Source organism: Dermacentor andersoni, chromosome 3 (genome assembly GCF_023375885.2).
Source record: "Dermacentor andersoni chromosome 3, qqDerAnde1_hic_scaffold, whole genome shotgun sequence".
NCBI lineage: Eukaryota > Metazoa > Arthropoda > Arachnida > Ixodida > Ixodidae > Dermacentor > Dermacentor andersoni.
Genome location: NC_092816.1, coordinates 125,373,156 through 125,393,485, shown reverse-complemented (window position 1 = coordinate 125,393,485; position 20,330 = coordinate 125,373,156). Strand labels below are relative to the sequence as shown.

At 46.0% G+C, this 20,330-nt stretch overlaps 1 long non-coding RNA gene across 1 annotated transcript in view; it reads right to left on the bottom strand.

Annotated features, from left to right (window-relative positions):
* Window positions 1-4,814: 4,814 nt before the first annotated feature.
* The window catches only part of LOC140216399 (uncharacterized), a 44,162-nt gene continuing 28,646 nt past the window's right edge, over window positions 4,815-20,330 (bottom strand). Inside the window, exons 3-4 of the long non-coding RNA XR_011893062.1 lie at window positions 14,638-14,702; window positions 4,815-4,883 (exon numbers count right to left, since the gene is read on the bottom strand). This is a non-coding gene — a long non-coding RNA (uncharacterized lncRNA). The remainder of the gene's footprint in view (window positions 4,884-14,637; window positions 14,703-20,330) is intronic.

Here is a 20,330-nt window from a genome sequence, read left to right as displayed (position 1 = left end):
AAGCACGTGCGTCCTTCTTAATTCCTGACCATGCGAGACGCTGCGTGACATGATACTGCATAGCACGAATTTCAAGGTGTGACAGGTCGTGTAGCGAGTTGAACACGACAAATTACTGCAGCAGCATAACCATCGCCTGATAACATAATGGAATGTAATAGTGGTTCGAGTTCCCCTGTCATGTTCGGTTCGTCGCTTCTTAATTCAACCACCGATTTTAGCCTGCCGCTCCCGATATAAGCAACGTTCAACGCCACCTGAATAACATAAGGGCTTTCCCAAATTGTTAATAAAATTCGTTTGATTAGGGCTAAAATTTGAAACAGGCTTATATGATAGGCATCAAAGTGACCACAGGTCAGTCTGAATTCAGCGTAATTTCAATGCTGTTTTCCATGTAACATCACGGAACACTGCTAGGCCGTGAAAACGAAAATACCAAAGCTCATCGCGAAGGTTGGTGGCAGGCAAAGCATTGATCTGATTTCATTATTTGAGAAGCTACATTGCCAAGCAGATCTATGCCAAACAGGTGGCGGTGTGTGGTAACAGTGCCCCAGCTTAGCATACTCTTCTAGAATGTCTCGCACCATTCCAGTGCAGTCGAACCTGCCAAGACGGCGGAGAACGGAGTGTTCGACCGTCATCCGATTGTAAAACACAAGCTATTGTTTAAGTGGAAGTTTAAGTTGGCCGGCAAGCCACTGTTGAAGAACTGGTGAAGCCGGCTAGCTTGTGTGCGTGCAGAATTAAACTGTTGCTCGAGTCACAGTGCATAATGTTTGTTCCTTCATGACAGTAGTACGAACTGCCTGAAAGCCCCTCGTAAATATGAATGTAAAGGCGGAAAGCGGACTGATAAAAACCCGGAGATATTCGAGAGAAAATGAAAGACCTATAGCATCTGTTATAATCATTGTTCGAAATCAGCCAGATCTTTTATCTGCACTTTTAAAAGATCTTTACGCCAGACAGTTTATTTCTAATTAGCTGAATATATTACAAATAGTTTGAATCCTACCTTAGGATACTATGTATATAAGAAAATATGCAATAAAAACGGTAGTTAGTGTTCTTGAAATTTATTATTTTTGCAAGGAATTGGAATGAAAGACACGGTGATGAATGCCAGTGAAATGCCCTCGCAAGAAAAAAGAGAGATTGTATAGGAGCGGCGTCATCTAATGATATCAGTAAAAGGTAGGCAGCGTACTGCAACACCGTGTTAGAGTAAAAACAGGCCCTTAGCGTAGCCAAAGATATTGTTTAACCTGTACATGTCCCTCTTTGTTACAATACAATCCACAGAAGTTTAGGAGTATGGTTAGTTGGCCAAAGAAGCAGGACATGCGGCTATGCGATGATCAAGGTGATATCATACAAAGAAATCAGTGCTGTGTTTCTCTGCAAAACCATTTTGTTGCTTCATTTCCGAGTGATATATCAAGCATTGTCCTGAAGCTTACAGTGACTTCTTTTACTATGATGGATTCAATCCTGCATCAGCTCAGTTTCAGGAAATGTTACTATTGTGAAACCCAGCTTATTCTTCTTACTAGCCCTTGATCGTGGCTCCTTTGTAGATTTCGCCTCCCTTGACTTTGAGAAACTATTTCACACCGTGTCTCACTGCCTTTTACAAATGAAAACCCTTAACATCGACCTTAACGTACGGCAGTGGATTAAATTTTTTTTTTTTACTATGTGGCAAGCAGTACGTCAAGGCAAACAGCTGTGACTTTCCTAACTTCACTGTCGTCTCCGGTGTACCGCAAGGCACCGTTCTCGGGCCTTTACTGTTCCTAATTTCTATTACTCACATTCCTAATCATGTTGTTTCACAAACTAGATTTTTTGCTGTCGATTGCATAATATAGAGGCAGATTACTAAACTCGGCGATTCGCTGCTGCTCCAAGGTGACCTTGACAGTGTGCAAGCATCGTTTACGCCGCCTTGCAGCCATTTTGCGCTCTCCTTTTGCGTTCTCCTTCTTATAGGGTAAGTGCAAGCTTTTGCACGATGTATATATGTGTTGCTGTTTTCTGTTTGTATTTCAGTGCTTTAAAAGTATTAAAAGATAGGAATGATGCCATCTTGTCGATGATGGCAATAATGCCGCCTAGTGTTTTGGGCAATATGCAAAAAAAGAAGCGATAAGAGGTCGGAACGCAACTGCTCGGGGCCATGGACTGGGTCAATCCATCGGAAGAGCTGAGCCAGAGCTCGTAATACGTGTCATCACTCCGTCTGAAGCTGATTTAATACTACGTTATCTATCGGCTTCATATGATTGCGACTAACGAAAAATGGACCACTTAGTTCCCGTTTTTTCTTGTTCACTACGTAGAGAATACAGATGCAGTGCCCCGCGAGGACTCCAACTCAGATCCAGCAGATTGCCCACTAACAAATTCACCTTTCAGCCAGTCCAGTTTTGTACTTACTTAAAGGGAAGCTGAAAGGTTTTCCAGAAAAAATGAGCGAACATCTGTACATAATGGTTTTCAACCCTCCGAATTCGAATATCGTATCGAAATTGAGCGAAAGAAAGCGCAAATATATTTTATTTCGACGAAAAGTGCAGCAGCGGACACGCCCAGCTCGCGCGTCTCGTTTCCACCTGTGATTGGTCGGGCGCCTCGTGACGTCAACTCTAGTAACCGACCGCTGCCGCTACACATGAAGCGCGGTGCCAGGTAGTTTGGCGCTGTTTGTCTGAGACGGTAATGGAAAATTTAGAGAGACTGCGTTTTTCTGAGTAGTTCGGCGTTACTCCCTACATGTACGAGCCGATTGCGAAGAGCCGGCCTCTCGAAGAAGCAAACGATGTTGGTGCGAGCAGTGCTTTCGACGCGAACGAAAGCAAATTCTTGGGATCTCCTCGTGTTGGAAATGCTCTTTGGTGAGTATGTTTTTGCAAAGCGATCTAGTGATCTCGCCGATCTTTCGCCGATCTAGTGAGCTCGTTTCCGGTCAAACAACTGTAGTGTTCTATTCCTTCATGCCTCCTCGTGGAACGTAAGCGGGGATGCGATCGTCGGCATTTGTGCGCTGTCCAAACCTGTCGGCAATCTACAAAGACGGTTTAAACGCGTGAAAAGCTTCCCGGTTCATGCAGTACGTGTAGTGACCTTCATCTGTTGACTACCACGTTGACTACAACTCACGTTGATTACCACTCACGTTGACTACCACGCACGTTGACTACCACTCTACATACACGCACCCGCACCCACAAAGGAATGCAGGGTCGATCGAAGCAGATTACGCTGGCACGCACGCAGAAACAAGCGCGGTCAGGCACGGTCGCGGACGCTGCGAAGGAACGAAACACTAGAGTTGACGTCACAACACCGTGGTTTCCGGTCTCCGCTCGCATCGTCTGCGTCAGCAGCAGCGCGCGGCATTCGACGGGGGGCGGAGCTACAGCGCAATTTCAACCGACAATTACGTCGCTCCTAATTGAAAAAAAAGCCCAAATTTTACCTACATGGTTTATAATGTTCTCGCATCCGTATATGAGCGTCTTATTGAATTCGACCGACTCTTCAGCTTCCCTTTAAGCTATCACCGAGAATAGTGCTGTGCCTGCAGAGTGCGGTGCATCACCAGCTGCTACGCTGGGATGTGGGGCTGTAACAGACCGAAGCCACGTTCTACAGCCTAATCAAAAAGAAGCGCTCAGCTAATATAGTGTAAAGAAATGCAGCATTAGGACGCAAGAGGCACGGTAGAAAAGAGGAGGTAGAAATATTTATCAGAACCATTGTGGGCTAATGGTGTGAGCCAAGCAATAATTTTCTTGCGTCCAACTAGCTAACATGTCTGATTTGTGTAATTACGTGACGTAATTTGTTTAATGCCACCAACAACTGTGCGGCATAGGATGAATTGAAGTGGTCGTTAGAATGACGGACTAACGACGCCGTACTGACGACGGTGGCATGGCGACGAACGAATGGCGTCTACAGTTGATCTGCAATAGAATGGCAGTGACATCATGATGATCCAGCAGGCAATGGTGACAACTGTGATGACGATGAGTTACTATGAAGCCTACGTGCAAGCGGTGTTTTAAAACAAGACTTCCATGTAGGCTCACTAAGAGTGGTGATTCTTGGCTTCTCCAATTTGTACCCGCCTCCATTTTCGTGCTGCGTACAGTTACTCCTCGGGCTCTCGATGTTAAACGCTGCGATCCTAGACGCAATATCCCATTCAAGAAAATTGGGGCAAGTAGAGAAAGTTATTCATTTAAAAGTAGTGTCTCTGGAGTGCTCAACTGGTGAGCGCCAGCTCAGTAAAAAAAGGCGACTGGAACTACAGTTGTCACTAATGAAATGTTGAAAGGAGACCGACCTCCTTCACTTACTCCACTCTTCACTATTCCACTCCACTCTCCGCTTCACTACACTCTTACTCCAACACATACCGCACGGAACATTTCTATACTGATCAAGTCGCAACATCGGGTTACCAGGGAGGCCACATATTTTTGTAAATGTCCCCACATATTCCTTTGTTTTTTTAGATCGAGGGTGCCTCGGATGCCCCATCTTTGGCGGAAAGAAGCTTTCACGGGGAAGTTGAAGTACATAAATCAATATCGTCACATTGCTTTGAGCTTAAGCGAGAAGGAAGTGGGACACAAGCATATGCGCGTTAATTTGGTACCTCTCTGCCGAGAAAAACACAGAATTTTTCTAAATAGATTGTACTAAGCCAAAGTGCTTATAAAATGCGGCGTACTTTTAAAAAAGAGTGCCCTAAATCATCACGAAGGCTCTATTTCGAAAAATTGCGTAGTACTTACAAAGCAGAGTGTGCCGTTGGGTAGAGTCTCGATAAACCCGTAGCAGGTGTGATTGCATTCAACCGTTGTCTGTGCAAATAAATGATTGTGGTTAGAAATCATACGCCTTGTAATGCAAAATGTTTCTAGATGCACTGCTATTTGTCATGCTCTTTGTGGCAGCTATAATAATTATCTCAGTGATTACGTATTGCAGTGCGACTGAAGTGCTGGCTGTGTTGGCTAACATAGAGAGCTAGCCTAATTTCTTCAAACGTTTCATTGAAATGTTCTTCTGTATCACGGTTTCGTGCAACTTTTTAATCTAGGTTGGACACAACTTTTTATTTGCCTGTCACAGGTACCGACTTTTCTGTCGCAGTACGTGAACAGGCGCAGATAAGTTGCACCACAAAAAGCAATGTCCTGGTTACCAAATGGAGAAATAATAACACTGAGCAAATACCATGTACATCTCTCTTTCCCAAATTTTATAAAAAACAGAATAACTTCATGCGCCTTCCCGCATAGGGCATTTGTCAATGCGTACGTGCGCGCGCTCGCGCCCCCACGCTGCTGCGATGGGACACGCTCGGCAATGGTCTCAAAGAGCTAGTTGGCGTTGGCACGATAAAGTGTGCGCGTGATTGTGGCCATATTGGTTAGAACATTGTACTGTGTGCCGCACAGACTCCATGTCATCATCGGCCACGCAATAATTTTCTTTAAGTATGAGCTACTGGGACAACAGCAGCAGCATCCGAGAGCCACGGTCAGGAAAGTCCAGCAGAGTTCTCAAACAAAGCCTCACTTTGAAAAACCTGCGTTTAGTTATGCAGTTTAGTATATAAGTTAAGTATATCTGAAATTGAAGGGAGCCGTAATGAAGTCGCGTTTTTGCATTTTTATAAAAATGTTTAAACCATGTCCAATTTCGAGATGTCCGTCTGTAATGTGTGCTACGATATAAATTGTCGCTGCAAGCAATTTCCTGAGAAATGTGGGTCAAGCAGATCGTGATGATCTGAACCTAAACTCCAACTTAGCTTTCAGCAGATTTTTGGAATAGGTATCTCATAAATTGTGCTAGTTTATTACGGTAAGGAACATTACTATTACTTTTTGACTTCGCTTTCGCAGCTCAAGTATTTTCCTTCGAGTGAGTACTTGAAAAATTTTTTGTTAAACACTGTTATTAGCCATCTCGAAAATACAATTTTTCGTACATGTGATGCCTGCCACTTCAAGTAAGACATAAAAACAGGCTGAATTCCGTTATATTACCCATGTTCGTCTTAAACATTTCTTTTAACTAAAAGAACACATTTGTATGCCTAATAGATGTAATTGAACCATAATCAAATATTAAATTATTCGTTCACTCTGAGAACTCGCCATATGCAACTGCGTAAGATCAGCAGCTCCGAGATGCATGAGGCGCAAGTATTACCATATATATGCATAACTTCTTTTACACACATAAACCAACATGCTAGCGTCAGATAAAACGACACACAATTGCCTTCGTATACGATCAAGTTTCTCGCTTTAGTGTTATAAGCAAGATTATGGTTCACAATGCTACATTATTATCATAGCTTTGTGCAATTAAAATTGCACAATCAATTTGCGCAATTTGTTTAGATAAACAAAAGTGGCCATTAAAACTAAATAAGCTTAAACTGATCGTGCGATGCGAGCGTAGCACAATTTGCAGAAACCATAGCCGCAGTTTGCGAAGAACCTGCGCACCACTAGCCGTCTACTTTCGACAAGTGAAATGCAACATGTCAATAAGACACTACCATCATGTCTGTACGGAAGCTTCCGCACGAACCATCCCATGTATCGTTTCATTCTCGTACTCCACCTGAAAGCGCGCTATTTAAAGAGATCCTGAAGCAATTTTTGAAGTTATTATAGAATGAACTCACTACTGGTGTAGGCCACTACATAAAAATCCTGTGGCAAACATTTTTCCACTGCTGCAAGTATAAGCGGAGTTATCGCACAACCCTGCGGGCTTCTATTTTCTTACTTTTCCATTTGCAAGCTAGATGCTACACAGGAGGGTGACGGTTAAAAAGGTACACCTCAGGCAAAGTTATACTTTGTCTGCTTTCCCGGGTATGATATAGCTGCTGGGCGCGGTTGAGTCAGTGAAACAGAACATTTAGAGACTCTAGAAAATATATGAAATTAACAGAAGTCAGCAATTCACGACAGTGAATAGAAGCTTTCGACTTCCTGGTCATCATGGCTGGATGTAGGGGCGTGGACCTGTACGACTTTCAATTTGTACCTCACATTAATTTTCACAAGACCTGCCATCCTCTCGTTAATGCTATAGAATTCCTGTATGCTACTACCTATATGCTTATTAATGAGGAATCCGACTCCTAGTTCTCATCTCTGCGCTATGTCCCGGTAGCACAGGACGTGCCCAATTTTTAGCGCTGTATATGCTTCATTTGTACTCCTAACCTGACTAAGCCCTATTATATCCCATTTAATGCCCGCTAATTCCTCCAATAGCACTGCTATACTCGCCTCACTAGATAACGTTCTAGCTTTAAACGTTGCGAGGCTCAGATTCCAATGGTGGCCTGTCCAGATCCAGAGATTCTTAGCACCCTCTGCTGCGTCACAGGTCTCACCGCAGCGGTGGTCAGTTGCTTCCCAACTGCTGGGGCCTGAGGGCCAGGGTTTGATTGTTGTATTCATATAAGAGGTTGTGGCCAAGTACTGCATCCCCGTGGCCAATCCTGCTCTGGTGAGGAAGTGCGTTACCGGTTCTGGCAACCGGGATCAGGCCGCACTCCAGGTCTGTTTATGCAATTTTATCAACGCGCGGTTTTTTTTGATCCGGTGGAAAATTGCGCGGCACCGGGATTTGGTCCATGGTCCTCTTGCTCGCGAGGCGGATGCTCTACCTCTATTTTCCGCCACGCCCACTTCCACCACCCACAAGTGGCTCTTTGTGCACGGCTCTGTGCCTGGCAGCTGACAAGCCATGGTAGACCAAGTACACTTACTGGACTACTGTGGGAATGTTTGTCGTGTTGCCAATGATCGATGAGCCGTGGATGCCGAACTGTACGCGCGCCAGCGTGAGATGACAGCCGAGATGGCTTTTGATCCCCACCCACATGCAGCACCCCGCTAAATTGTGTGGGCGGAAATCACTGCCGCCAGTTGTGTGAGCGAAGATCTCTATGCATTGGTCGGTACTATAGCACCGATACTAGACTCAGGCTCAGGCTCAGGCTCAGATCATGAATCACGTCCGGGCATCGACCGCAGTCATCGACACAGAAAACGCCGTTTACAAACGTATCTGATTTGCGCAGTGTCAAAGCTTGGCGCACAGCTGTCACGTTCATTTAGGCTCGGAATATTGAGGCACTCAATACAGCGCACCCTACCGACGAAGCCTTTCCAGCTGACAGCACTCCACTGATATACTATTTACTAGAAATCTCGTAAGCGCAAGCCTCTTCAAGACCTCGGCCAAACAGATATCTCAGAAAGAATGGGAATGCACAGCACAGTGGAAAAGTGCAAGGAGTGAGCACAGATTTCCTGTAGCCGCTGTCGCATTGCTTACGCAGAACCTGGACTCCAAGCAGCAACGCTGCACGCAAACCAAGAATCAATCGGTGATTACTGAGACTACGAAAGACTTCGCCGCGATTACCACACCGCTATAAACTATCACACTGAACGCTGTGGATGAGAAAACGAAGCTTTGACCAGATGGCAGTCGCTCGAAGGCTGGGATGCAAGTATTTAATACGAGGGCTAACCAGAAAGTCTTTGCCCATATGTTTTATTAGCCAAGCTAAGGTACATACAGGTTCTTACAAATATACGTACTATAATACCTACTTTACACTTGTTTTCCACATATCCCCCACAACGGTTAAGACATTTCTTCCATCGCAGCACTAAATTTGAGGTGCGCCTGTGCAAGAATTCATCTGGATAACTGTGGAACCACCTTCGGACTGACGTCTTGGCTTCATCATTGCACATGAATCGCTATCATGCCAGGAACTTCTTCAGCGAACCCAAAACGCGGAAATCACTACGGACGTGATTCGCAGTGTGTGGCGGGTGCTCCATAATTTGAGGGAAATGACCGGAGCTTGTCGGCGGTACTGCTTGCCACATATGGCCTCGCATTGTCGTGGAGGATAACTGTGTTGTCCACATCGAGAATCTCTCGATGTTTTCGCCTGATGGCAGCCAGAGAAGTGACAGTGTGGAAGAATAACTATCGGCATTCATGGTTGCACTTTTTGGCATGAAATCCAGCAGCTGCAATTCTCGGCGATGCCAGGAGACCGTTGAGATCCCTTACCCAACCGACGGCACTGAACGGAATTTTTTGCGCCTGGCGAACCCCGATGTATCCACACGATTCTCTGCTGCTTTGATTCCGGCATGAAATGCACTATCCACGTTTTGTCACCAGTAACAATGCGGTTCAAGAAACATTAACCCCCCTCGGCGTATTGTTGCAGATGATTCAGGGAAGCAATCATTCGCTTGCCCTTCATCATGTCATCCAACAGCCTAGGGCCCACTGACATGAAACGTTCCGGTACCCTAAGGCTCCGTGAACGATGTCGTAAACACTCTCATACGAAATGCCAAGTTCCTGAGAAATGCCCTTGAGATATACACACGGTCAGCTTTCAGCATGACATCCACGCGGGAAATGTCATCAGTTAGCGACGCACGTGGCGTAGGAAAACGTCCCTTGTCATGCAAGTCTTCACAGCCTTTCGCTGATTCACAAAACCATCGCCTCACACTTCTCAAAGCGAGACACCTTTCGCCGTACGTGGGCTGTATTTACCTGTGGATTTCGATTGGCGTTACGTCCCTTTCTCCACAGAAAACGAATCACACTTCGTTGCTCGTACGCCGTACACCACAATCTTCAACAACTGATAACAGCACCGTGCCGCACATTTACCAGCAGATAAGGTCAAAGTGCTCCAAGAAGGGGCCACCGCTGGGAATGGATATGTTGACTTCACATTCACAGCCGTAATTTGCCTAAGGAAAATCGGGGCAATGACTTTCTGATTCACCCTCGTAGTTCATTGGTGTTTTTGAGATCGCAAGGCTTTTTCTTTGTAATATATGTATCTTAAATGTAGCAAAAGTCGTAATACTAAGAATTCCCCTGCGATCACTAATTCTTTCAATACCTCTTTAGCCAGCTTACGCCCGATGACGGCACAACAGTTGACGAAATTAGGAAGGAATCCTTGACTGCTTTTGATACGAGATTGCTAACTCCCTGCGTCATGCAGTACGATGATATTTCACTCAAATGTTCATGGCGGCCTCTTCTACAGATCGGGAATGTTTTTTTTTTTTTTACTATGTTCAAGAAAGTGTTTCAGAGTCATTTTTACCAGCCGTAAAACGAACAGAACATAACACTTAAAGATTTGTCATCTTGTCTAGCGCGTCCTACAATCCCAATCCCGCCCTTACTTCCAATCAAAATAATGAGTACAATTAATTCAAGAGTTTCTGGTGAACAAGCTTTGCTCATATAAAAAATATTAAACATGTGGCTTCAACATCCACCGTTTCTAATTATGAGGCTACCCCTGTGTACCGTAGGCTGATGGAAGGTGCTTTCCCCTTCTTGAGCGCTCTTTTGAAACAACGTACACTCCCGGTGTGTTTAGGCATCTTCGAATAAGAGCCTGTCTGTATACTTGATCACAGGTGGTGCCTTACTCAGCTCGTACTCTCTTACCTTGGGCAGAGAATTCAGCGCAAAGAACAGCCGTAATATTTACCGTGAAACGCTTGCGGAGAACTCTGTGCGCGAAATTGAGCTTTCCGGTTCTTTTTTGCCTTTGCCCTGGACGGCCAGCCCACTGCTGCCGCGGTGATGATGATGTTATGATGATTTAATGGCACCTCTTTTGCAATGGGCCAGTGAAAAATAGTGACCTTGCCTGCTTGATTTTATCTGGTATGCTTTGCATGTTCTTTAATTAGCATTTCTGTATTCATTTCCCCCATCTTTTCTTTTTGCTTCAAAATCTACCTTGTACTGCTAGCTATGACTGTGACAGATGCGGTCGTATCAATCTTCCCTGTTTTTTTTTGCAACAATTGTCTAAACATCCCTTGCTCATCTCCACTGCTCACCGGTAGATGGTTCCGTACACTTTAAACTCAAGAACTTCTGGAAGGTGTACGTTACCTACGGTTCTTACTGGGTGAACCCCTTCGCATTCTATTTCAATGTGGTGAATGGCCTCCGGATTTTTTATGCAGCATTCACATGCCTAATCTACTTCCAAATATTCGCTCCGGCATGTTTTTGTCCTTAGGCAACCGGCTCGTAAAGATGTACCGTACAGATTTCCGCTTCTAATTCTTTCGTGTTACTCTTGTAAACTCCATGTTCCTTTTTGTCCCGAATCCGTGCTTCCAAATATATGTCTGTGTATATCTCACTTTCTTTCCGATGACTGCTAGTTATTTATCTAGTTTCATTTAACCTGTGCTTGGTTGCCCAAGTTCTTGACCCCTTCCTCCATTCCATGCCGACTCTTTTCAAGTATTGCACGGACTTGAGCACCATCTGGTGTTGCTTCAAGGTGGCCTCCTTCGCTTTCATTCTCGCGCTCTGTTCGCTATTACAATCTCCTGCTTTTCGCCTCACCTTTTGGCCATACTGCTCTTCCGCTTTGCTCTTCGCGCTCTCTTCACTATCTCCTTCTTTTTGCCCCGCTGCGCTCCGTGTTCGCTCGGTAGCATACGAGGCAAGCCGATGTTCAAAGCAGCAACGCGCGCTAAGAGCTGCACCCTAAAAATTATGCAGAAGCTCCAATGGAGTTGTCTAACTTTGCATAATAATTGTACCGCTTGCTCATCTGCACGTAGTAGCCCGGTTTCGTTATCAATGTTACCAAATTTGATCTAACAAAATATAACATTTATCAGCCCTTATCCGCCCATATCAATCTTATTGGACTCGATTGAACTGTGATTAACCCTTATCGGTAATTACCAGCCTTATCGCAATTGATCAGAACCTCATCAACTGTTATCGGACCTTATCCACCTTATCGTACATCATCCTGCCCCATCAGCTCTCACCGGGCCTTATCAACCTTAACGCAGTTCATCTGATCTTCATCAAACCTTATCAATTCTTATCAAATTTATCAAAATTGCTCTATCCAAATTTTTCTTTGTAGAACAATTATCGACCATAATGAGACTCATGTAACCCCTCATCACTCTTTTTATCTTCTCATTGACTGCTTATCTGTCCGTGTTGCGGGACGCGAACCGCATCAGCCCACAACGATCGATGGCATTTCGGTCCATGAAGGAATGCCCCAACGGAAGGCACACCCTGCGACTACCTAAACACATCGGGACTGTGTTGTGCTTGGCGTTAAATGATAGCTAAACGGGATTCTTCCTCATATCTATAAGGTTCTAACTCGGCTCTGACTGTGGTTGTATAGATGTCTTTTATTCCCCTATCACAAAATCTTCCAAGGAAGCCTTCATGAAAGCTGTACTCCTTTGAATTTTTTTTTACTACCGCCAGTACAACACATTGATATGGTTCAGATATATTTACCTTCTCCAAGCGCGAGCGTTTAGCGCCATTATGCGTTCGACTTTTGAGGACGACGAACGTGAGATGGCTCGCTGTGTGTGAGGTGCTTTTGGCCGCCACTACTGGCCGCAGTGACAGGTTTTCTTCTGCACCCTCAGATTAAAGGGTTTTGCTACTGACATTGCCTTCAGGTAAGAGCATGCACCAGCGCGTTTTTGCACGGTAATCTGACAAGAAGACAATAATGGCTGGAATATTTTCGAGAACCATTGGAAGAAGGGGGCATCATCAAGAATATCACGGGTACAGGAGCCTTTCAGGAGAACCACATATGGCTGGTGAAGTTGCACAGCAAGGCCAACAAGGTTGCTTTCGCAAAAATGGGTGTAATTCGATTCATGGGTCGCGTCTTGGCTGTCATTAACCCCATCCAACATGACGTCACTCTAAATGTGCGCTGGTTTGACTTTCCTGTCAAAAATGAGCGCTTTCGGCAAGCGTACAACAACTTTGGTGACGTCCTTGAGGTTTTCAACGACAAATGGGGTGGCGCTTGCATTGAAGGTGTGGCGTTCATAACAAGGGTGGTGCGAATAAGACTTAACGAACTTGAAGAGCTTGACGACCTACCGCTCCTTTTGAAGTTTCGAAATGACATCGTTCTTCTTGTGCCTCCGGGTTGGTTTTAGGTACCGTGGACAAGGACACATACGACGGGACTGCCAGACGCCACCCTGCAAGCTGTGCCGGGCATTGGGAAAGAAAATCGAGGATTTTGCAAGAACCACGATAGAATAACGGGCACGTACTCCCGACAGGTGATCTCCAAGAGAACGTAATGGACGCGGAAGAAGCTGAGAAGTCCGCTCTGAACAGCAACATCAATGCATTCGACGGTGAGGCCGAGCAAAGAGACGCGGTGAAAGCTGTAGGGGCAATACCTGACAGCCAAGTCTTAAAGAAGGCAACCGAGGAACGTGCCCAAATAGGCTGCGCGCAGGAGCTAGCGCGGCCTCGTCAAGCAAGTGAAGAGGAAAAGATGAGGAACAGTAGGGAGTCCACTGCCGCAGAAGAGAAAGCAGGCGCTACGAGGGCGACCGATGCAATGGCAAGCATTCCAGAACAAGCATTCGTATGTTGACGAAGGACAGTACCGAACGCAGCATTAGACGCCTGGAGTTTGAGTGGCATCGACTTGCTGTCGTCGAGGGTAAAAAATTCTCCAGTAGTCCGGTCGGCGTTAGGGACCTAACAAGTAAACGGTCCCGTCTTCACACTGCAGGCTAAAGCTACGGTAACGGTTCTACTGTTGGTTCGCGCTCACAATCAGTATGATTAGTGTACCTGCACCATTATACGTCGGTACAATCAATATACGCTATATAGGGGCTAGTGACAAGCAGTATCAGGTCAAATGCATGATGTAAGAAAGACACCTAGAGCTCCTCGCAGTCCAAGTGACTAAGGTTAGCCAGGAGTAAAAATGCTGCTGCATATAAACGTGTCGTAAGAACGCTGTCTCAGTGCCAACACTGAAACGCGCCATGTGTCCTGGGGCAGTAGTTGTGGCGCGTGCTGAGGTGCGCGAAACACATAACGTGCTTCATCGAGCTGAAAAGTACTTAGCGGATTACAAGCCGTGCAAAATACCTTGTCAGATATTAAAAAAATATTAACGTGTGGTATCCATTTGTAAAAGAAGATCGTCCGCTTGTTGCTGAGAACGTTTTCTCTAAATTCCAGTACTCAAGTGTGCCTCGCTAGCAAAGAGGTATAGTTGGCGTTATATAAGACTGTCTTAGATCTAGGTCTTGGATTTGTTACCTTTGTTTTGCCGCTACTCATATGTTTATTTCGTTAGCTATGTGATTCAATATTATTGCTGCATTTGCTAAATTATATTTTATCTATTTGTTTAAGTGTTATGGTTGAAAGTGAGGGGCTGGTTGAGCTGTTCAGATGGAAATAATAATGATGCCCTTTGAAGGAAAATTTAATGAATCACCAACGCTGTTATCCCCAAAGAACTGAATAAAAAGTAATGCAGCAAAAGGGAGAAAACCAATGCAAGAAGCGTGATACCTTACATTACATGTGGCAACGAAGGACATACGACTCCACACGATGGACATTTGGCATAAGACAACATGACATTTGGTGGCAATGTCGACAAATATTGTACAAACTTATTACGTTGGTCTGTACTTTACTAGCTTGTATACTCACTCCGAATCCAGTTTTATTCACAGCAACTAAAAATGGACATCCATCTGTGCCGTAGTCGGAGGAATCTGAAACAAAGAAAGATTGCTATACAGAAACCAATAATAGAAAGTGCCCAATATTTCCTTATATGTTTTATGCAGGCACACCTGTAAACAACCTACAGTTTAAACAGAAGGAAAAGAGCCAAAAGTATAAGCCTAATTTTTTCCAGGATTTCGGTGTTCACTGAAAAGGTTCAGTGAAGGCAAATGTACCAGATAGCCCCGGCATTGAATATGGCGCAGTTGCGAGCGTACATATGTGATCCAAATGAAAGAGCCTTGCCCTATCCAGGCCATACTAGAGCCTACTGCCCAAGCAACTTTTACATATATTCAAAGCGCAGCTTTCTAGGTCAAACCTGTAGGCCTTAAGCAGCCGTGACTGCTGTTGCTGCTACCCTGCCGAGTGGCTCCAGACAATCTAGCAATTTCACAGCAACTACGATTATATGTAGCCCCTATTATACTACCCATACAGATGTGCGGGTTGTCATTTCTATTCTCTGCAGAATTACGAAGTGAAAAATCTCATTCTACCTAAATGTCCTCGCAGTGCAATATATACAATCCTTCAAGTACATAATTTCGTTATAAGCAAATATGTCCACTGCCTTTTTTCTCCGAGTTTGGCCCGTGTGCTCCGTAGGCCTTTTACCGAGTAAATTTGGCCTGTGCGGCAGATGGATAAAAAACCAACTGGGCTGATCCGAGAATGCAAGAGCGAAAACATTTATTGAAGTTGGGTGGGAAGCCTCAATGGGAGGAGTACTTTGTCCCGGACCGCTGCTAGCGGCACAAGGGGTGGAGCCCGCCGGGCAACCCGGCGTCGGAGATCGCGTGATAAAAAATGAGCGGATCTTAGTGGCACTGTAATACGTGGGCACGAGGTTCTCTTGATGGCGTCTACCTCGCGTTGCTAATTTGCCGGGCAGGCCCATAATCCCTACGCTGCAAGACACGTTGGAGGAGGTGAACACTTTTATAACAATAAATTACCCGCTTCGCGAACGCTTCGCCGCAGCCGGGTTCCAAATTGTGCGTTGGAGATCCATAACTGTTAGTCAAATTTGGGTACATACAGACTCTAGCTGCGTGGAAAAAGGAGCGCCCTGACCTGGATTCTAACAGGCTTAGCGCTGCGGCCACGGTAGAGCATCAACCGCGCAAGTTCATTGATGATAAGGTGGCGTCGTATGCACCTTCTCATTGTTTTCAGTAGTATTTTTGTCGACTGTACTCGCATAGTGTTACAAATATTATCTAGTTCCGTTTCTGCGTAACAATTAAATGCGGCCTATTAATTACTGTATAGTCATATGGCCGCATTGCAGTGTGCCCTTGCTATAAACAGCATATTAAAAGCTTTGTTATTCGGAGTATTGGATGCAGCTAATCTATTGAACAACACGTCATGAACTCATGGAGCGTGATTCAGTAGGGAAACATTTTGTAAGCCATAATTTACAGGAAGGAAGTGGTTGACGCGAAACCTGAACTTGAGCCACGAGAATGAAAGCCGGCAAATTATTAAAAATAGTTTTCGGGAGAAATTATTAGCCGATAAAATGCACGCCAAAATTTGCCAAGAAAGCAGACGCAAACCTGGAACCTGCTTTGCCCAGATGAGGCTGTTTCTCCGGCCGCCTTAGTCTTTCGGAGTAAAATGGTCTTCGATGTTATAGCATAACATTTTTACTCAACTACGACATAGAGCTAGTACTTTGTGTCGTGCCATGGTAGAGCGGGAGCCGCTCCTCTATAACATCACTTTGGCACATCGCTTTGGCACCTCCGCTGTGCTTTAGAGGGAAAGGCGCAGTAAGCGACGCGGACAATTAAAAAGTGGTCACTTTTTATGACACTATCTCAGGTACACGTCCATCGTCACGTCAACGTGGTAATTAATTAGTTTTAGTTAATACATAATAAAAATAAACAATTTCGCGTGGAGACCGTTGCAGTTACAGTGAGAAACTTCATGCTTCAGAAAACCCGTGCCTTTTGCTCGACATCATTGAAGGTAGCAAAAAAAAATGAAGGAAGAAGGTTCATAGGACACAGCGCTCTATGCTTTCACCCTTCTCTTTTGCACGTTTTCGTGCCTCGTTCAGTCGTAGGTAAACGCCAACTTGCCCAGCAATCATCTTATTCAGCTGCAGGAGACTCGCTCTCTCTTGGTATTACTTCGCATAGCGACAATGTTTCGTCTTTTACTATGAAATTTTTTACTGAGTTGAAGTCTTAGATGTGGTTCAGCAAGACTAAGAGCTACAGTTTGCCTGAGCGCAGTCGAGTTTTTTTTAAATAATATGCAATCACATTATGTATTAAAAGTTATAATATTATCACGGGAGTGTGCTATGCCTTTCGTGAAGACATATCTTCTCAATACATATTGCAGAGAGTTAAATATCGCATACTTCAAAAGATAACGCAAATGTTCTTAGTCATAGTGTAATGAAGAAAGGAAGAGAACGACATCCCGGCCTCAGCGATCATCATCATGATTGGAGGTCACAAGATCGGCGCTCGAACACCACCATCTTGTTCTCCCTGCGTACTGTTCCGAGCTACCGCCCGTTTGTTGGACTCGCGCAATAAACCTTGCATTTCGTGGATCGTGCTGGGTACGCACATCGCCGGCATCCTGGAACTCCGAACCCGCACATTGCACTCGACCATGCAAGCTGATGCTGCCCAACCACAGCGACCTCTCCCGGCCACCGTTTGCCCCGGCCCGGTTTGCCAGCGAGACCCCCCCTGTATTTTCGGATAGGGAAGACAGGACGTTGAGGACAGGCTGTCATCCTACGAAAAATTTTGTGGACCCAGCAAGTGGGATGACGCTGCTAAGTTGAGTACCGCGAACTTTTACCTGGCTGGCGTGCTGATGTTGTGGTATACGAACCACGAATCGGAATTTGAGAACTGGTCCGCTTTCAAGGAGACAATATCTCCCGTTTTCGGTCGCCTTGCCGTGCGGAAGTTAGGCGCCGAGCAACGGCTACGCACACGGGCACAGGAACCAAATGAAACTTTTACCTCCTATGTTGATGACATGATCGATCTCCGCAGGCGCGCCGATCCCTCAATGAGCGAAAGTGCCAAAATACAGCGCATTGTGAAGGTTGTCGACGGCGATGTCTTTCAAATGCTTCTTGCGAAGTCTCCTGGCACAGTGTCTGAAGTGGTAACTCTGTGCCACAGTTATGACGAGTTGAGGAGGCAGCGGGCTCTCACCACATGCTAATCTCAGACGTACAATCAACTACTCTGTGCACTGGGCATCATGCCTGACCAGTCATACCTTCTCACGCCAAATGAAAGAATTTGTGCGTGAGGAGGTGGCCCGTCAGTTGTCTCTCCTGCCGTTTGCTCAGCGTCAGGAGCTCCCACAGCAGCAGCACAATCCATTGGCTCCCGTGCTTCGACACGTCATTCAAGAGCAGATTTCCGAGGCCATGCCGGTGCCCATTCAGCAGCAACCTGTCGCCGCGCCTCTTAGTTACGCTGAGGTAGTAAAGCGGCAGCAGCTTCAACAACCCTCACCACCCCATGGTGCGTCGTATGCTGCAGCCCCATTTAACCGTCTGTAACAATGCCTGCTTCCATCACTGCAAATACCTGGCGAACGCGCAACGACCGGCCGATCTGTTTTGCATGCGGTGGCCCTGGTCATATCGCCCGATTATGCCGCCGTCGCTCGCCAGGATACTTAGACGCCTGTTCACCGAACTACATGGATCGTCCCCGCTCGTTATGAAAGCCCGAGCCCCCAGACAAGCACGTCTTCACGTGACTATCCGCAACCCACGTCTCGTCGCTCACGTTCACCCCGTCACCGCTCCCTGTCGCCTATGCGTCGTCGACCAGCCCCTGAAAATGAGGGAAACTAGCCCCCGCAGTTCGTGAGGCAAGAACTGCGCTGTCGAAATGCTCAAGTGCTCGAAGTTTGCCGTCAAATATTGTGGAAGATATTGTAGAAGGCACCCGTGCATATGCTGTTGTCGATACCGGTGCTGCCGTTTCTGTTATAGACGCCATACTTTGCCGCAAGCTTCGGAAGGTGGCCACGCCTCTTGAGAAGATGCCCTTCCGTACAGCAAATGAAGACCCTCTTCGGCCTATAGCTGCCTGCACTGCTCGACTTGTTATCGCTTAAGAGCACTACATTGTTGAGTTTATCGTCCTTTCATCCTGCTCGCACGACATTATACTTGGCTTGGACTTTCTATCGTATAATCACGCTGTTAGGGATTGTGCCAGATTTGAACTTGAGCTCTTCCCATTGTGTGACCAGTCCTACAACCCCGCTCATCAAGCCGCGCACAATCTAGTCGTAACAGAAGACACAGAAATCCCGCCGACAGCAGCTGTTTTGCTCCCCGTGTTCTCCAACAGCATATGTGATGAAGCTGCATTCTTTGAACCATCACGCCTCCTTCTAAGTCGGAAGTAACGTCTGCCTTATTCGACCCTCTCTATTTCGAATGGAACAAGCACTCTCTGTCTCACAAATCCTCTTCCGTATCCCATCAAACAGTTTAAAGGTGAATTCCTCGGGTGCGGGAAGCCCATTGATATCGGCCAAATTTTTTCCGTGCAGCAAGATTGAGCTCGACGCGACCTTGACGTCGTCAGTGCTCCTAATCCTTCTGATGTACCAGCTGCCGAACTATTCGATTCGTCGATAGCAGACGGACTGTCGCCATTTGAACGCTCTGCTCTTCTCCAGCTGCTCTACAAGTTCCGCGACTCTTTCGATGTTGCCCAATGTGCCCTTGGTGGAACATCTACCATTGTTCACTACATCGACACCGGCTCGAACTCGCAAGTGCGACAACGCCCTTACCGTGTCTCCATCGCGGAACGTCAAGTTACTACCAACCAGGTTGACGATATGCTTAAATGCGACGTTATTCGCCCTTCAGAAAGTCCATGGGCATCCCCTGTGGTTCTCATTAAAGAAAGGATGGATCGATTCGCTTCTGCGTTGATTACCGGCGCCTAAACAAGGTAACTGGAATATGCGTGTACCCTTTACCCAGAATTCACGATCCCCTTGATTGCCTACGAGGAGCCGAGTTTTTTCGTCGTTAGATTTGCGTTCCGGGTATTGGCAGGTGCTTTAGCAGAGGCCGACCGCTCAAAGACAGCCTTCGTCACGCCTGACGGTCTATATGAATTCAATGTCATGCCCTTCGGCCTCTGCAATGCGCCTGCGACCTTCAAGCGCATGATGGACTCGGCTGTGCGGTGTTTGAAGTGGCACATGTGTCTCTGATATCTCGACGACATTGTTGTCTTTGCGCCATATTTCGCAACCAATCTCGAATGTCTCAACCATGTCCTGACGTGTCTGAAGACCACTTAGCTGCAACTAAACCTCAAGAAGTGTCGCTTTTATGCACCAAAACTTACAATTCTCGGTCACGTCGTATGAAAGGACGGTGTGCTTCCGGACCCGGCTAAACTACGTGCCGTGACCGACTTTCCCACACCGACTACTCTAAAGCAGTGACAAACCTTCATGGGGTTATGTTCCTCCTTTCGTCAGTTTCTGCGCAATTTCTCCTCTATAATTGGGCCTTTGACCCAACTTTTAAGCAGCGCCTCTAATCTCTCGTCTTGGTTCTCTGAGTATGACCAAGC